The sequence below is a fragment of the Mastomys coucha genome, unplaced genomic scaffold, assembly GCF_008632895.1.
Source record: "Mastomys coucha isolate ucsf_1 unplaced genomic scaffold, UCSF_Mcou_1 pScaffold13, whole genome shotgun sequence".
Taxonomy (NCBI): Eukaryota; Metazoa; Chordata; class Mammalia; order Rodentia; family Muridae; genus Mastomys; species Mastomys coucha.
The window spans coordinates 79335616-79339046 of record NW_022196895.1 but is presented as its reverse complement, the minus strand read 5'-3'; the positions used below and the strand labels follow the sequence as shown (position 1 = coordinate 79339046).

The 3431-nt window shown below is 45.6% G+C and overlaps 1 pseudogene; it reads left to right on the top strand.

Moving 5' to 3' along the window:
- The first annotated feature begins 1473 nt into the window (after positions 1 to 1473).
- Positions 1474 to 3286, top strand: LOC116087504 (annotated as a pseudogene).
- Positions 3287 to 3431: the final 145 nt, after the last annotated feature.

The window sequence follows — 3431 nt, the reverse complement described above, 5'->3', positions numbered from 1 at the left end:
GAGAGAGAGAGAGAGAGAGAGAGAGAGAGAGAGAGAGAGAGTTGGGAAGTCAAAGGGCAAACAGAAAAATGTAAAGTTAAGATAATTACCAAAAGAAAGATGAGAACTAAGGAACTCTGTGGTGACTTCCTGCTTTAGGGCAGTGGGCATCATTTCAACATGGTGTTCTTTAGTGATAACTTCTTGTCCTGCTCTGGTGACGTCACTAGCTAAGTGGACAGGATTTGTATGCTAACATATGTTCATTAACATCATCCAATTCATCTACCGAAGGAAGTAAAAGAATCTGTCCAGTGGAAATCTCACTTACCCTGCCCCCCACCACCAAGGAGAAGTTACTGTGCAGAAAATGATACAATGTGCTAAACTGTGTCTAGCAAAGTGACAAAGAGATTTCCCCCTTCGTAACATTCTCCTTATTTAACATTTCTAAGAAATAACAATTGCTACCATTAAGGCTCACTTGCTTCCCACCGCTCCTAATCAATACTGTGTTAGTGATCCCAGATGCAGTGGTTCTGAAATAGACATTGCTATTGTCTTTGTGTGTGTGTGTGTGTGTGTGTGTGTTCTCTTCTTCTCCATTGGCGGTTCACACAGCACTGATTTTATTTTTGACTACCTATAAGGCATGTCATCTGCTACCTGTCATGTGTCATGAAGCCCTGTGCAAGCTACTGCAGGAGATTTTGACTGACAGGATATTCTGTTTCCTTTTAACTCTTCTCAGGTGGTATGTCTCAGTTTGTTTATTTGAAATCCTTTGACCATTTTAAGGAAAGGTGGAAATCTTTGGAAACACTGTATCTCTGGCTCAGAAGGCCTGCTTCTTGACTGGGAGGGAGTGAAGGCAGAGGCTGAGCGGGCAGATGATCTAAGGAGGGGGGAAAGCCGAGGAACTGGGCTGCTCTCCAGCACTGGAATTTCAGAGTTATCCTGGATCTCCTACCTCTACTTCCTGGAATCCTTTGGAATCATGTCATTATTAGAAGTGATTGCTTATCAACACAATGCAAAGTCCTGGGATTTCAATGCATGTATTTTAAAGCATGAAGACAAAAAGATCAGGCAGGGACAATGGTAGATCTGTGAGAGGAGATATGACACAGGACCAAGCAGAACCAGCAGGCTTCTGGCTTTTGCCAATTCTAATTTGTGAAGAAAAATACTGGCAGTTTGCCTGAAACTTTCAGGCAGACAGCAGCCACTCCAGTTCAAATTGCTACTAAAAACAAAACTGAAAAAGCAAAGCAAAACAAACTAAAAAGCTAGACCACCTGGCCAGAAGGCTGCCTGTGAGCGCAGCTCTGTGAACTCGAACGTGGAGGCTGTTGCCTGCTCGACCTGGTCACTATTGATAGATCCCTTCCAATGCCTCGGTTTACCACCCTTGTAGAATGCCAACAGACTCAGGGGTCTAATAAATTCTTGACAGATTTCTGTCTGGGAAGGAAGTGATCACTTTTAATAAACATGAGTGTGATCAAGCTTCGTTTAATCGGCGACTTTTATGATTACCTCAGTGCATACCTCACAGCCTTCCATCTCCGTGTACCTCGTAAAACTCATTGCCAGGCTATGAACAGTGGAGGGTCAATGAACCAGTTTCTCCTACACTATCTTTGGCAGTATCATTCTCCATGTTAATAACCTCCAATTTCAAACTTATTGAAAGATTTTCATTTAAAATCCTCCCTCCCACCTCTCTCCCAACTGTTTTGTCTTATTTTAAACCCCCAGCAGACTTGAAACTTACTGTGGAGCCCAGACTAGCTGGAAACTTTTGATCATTCTACATCAGGATCCCATGTCTGGAACTTACTGGAATGCGTTAACAAGGACAGTATTATAAGACAGTAAGGTTTGCCTCTGTAAGAGAATGAGTGACTTCTTTGTCTTCTTTTTAGATATAATTTTGACAGCGGGTAAAATCCTGGGGGGGGGCAGGCAAAATCCCAGGCCAATATGAAATATCATGAAATATCAAGCCATTGCAAAGTAAAGAAAAAGAAGCTGTGAAATTTAAGGTGGAAAAACTAAAGTCATGCTATGTTAAATTAATCCAAAGGAAATTTAGTTTATAGGACTTGATGGCTTATGCTATCCAACAGTGGCCTGGGCCACTTTGCCTCACTGGGGCGCTTGCTAGTCACTAAAATTGTGTATAAACGGAGGGCAAACCATCAACCAAGCCTTACTAAGACAGGTCTAGGTCTCAAAGATCAAAAGCCGCTGAAATGTTTGGCTCAATTTCTATTGGAAACTATTTATATGTGAATCCAAATAAGAGAGAAAAGCAATAGCTGAGCAGTTCTATAAAGCATAACTTTCAATGTCGCCCAGCCAACAGCTCAGAAAGAAGCCTGCCAGAGACTCTAGGCACCCTCCGTTGCCACTGCGGATCTAACCACGGGGCTTCGGAAGAGTAAATATTAAGGTCCATCTCTCTACCGTGCTCTCTGGACAGGTCCTCAGGAAAGCTTTCCCGAGAGTAGCACCTTGGAGGTCCTGTGGATCTGTGTCTTGCTCCAACAGTGCTTGGTCGGAACAGATCCGGGGACTTGCACCAGCTGCCTTATAGGTCTCTCCGGTTGCAGCCTCTGGGACCACCTCCTCGCTGCCTTGGACTCATAGAACCAGCCAGCATCCTCTTCATGGTTAGCCCCACGAGTACTCCGGATCAGCCATAACCTCTCGGATTTCGTCAGAATTACTCCACCGAAGTGGAAGCTACCATGAAACGCCTGGTCAACCTGTACCTGTGGGCCTCTTACATCTAAAGCTCTCTGGGCTTCTATTTTGATTGGGATGATGTGGCTTTGGAGGGCGTAGGCCACTTCTGCGAATTGGCCGAGGAGAAGCCCGAGGACGCCTCTTCAAGTTGCAGAATGATTGCGGGGAGGGGGGGCGGGGGGGTTGTCGTGCACTCTTCCAGGATGTACAGAAGCCATCTCAAGGTGAATGGATAAAACTCAAGAGGCCATGGAAGCTGCCTTAGCCCTAGAGATGAATCTGACTTAGGCCCTCTTGGATCTGCATGCCTCGGGTTCTGCCCAGACAGACACTCATCTCTGCGACTTCTTGGAAAGCCACTTCCTGAATAAGGAGGTGAAGCTCATCAAGAAGATGGACAACCACCTTAACAACCTCCGTAGGCTGTCAGGACCACAAAGACTGGATTGCCCCAGGCATGTCTGGGCCAGTATTTCTTTGAGCGGCTCAGTCTAAAGCATGACTAGGAGGCCTCTGTGCCTCCCTCCTCTGCTCTGCACCAGCCCGCCTCAGGACTTCCACCTGAACGAACCTCTCAGGTCACTAGGCAGCTTTGTAACTGCCCTGGAGTCTCTCCCAAGTCTTGGACCATGTAAAAATAAAGTTTTTTGAAACAGCAAGGAGAGAGAGAGGAGAGAGAGAGAGAGAGAGAGAGAGAG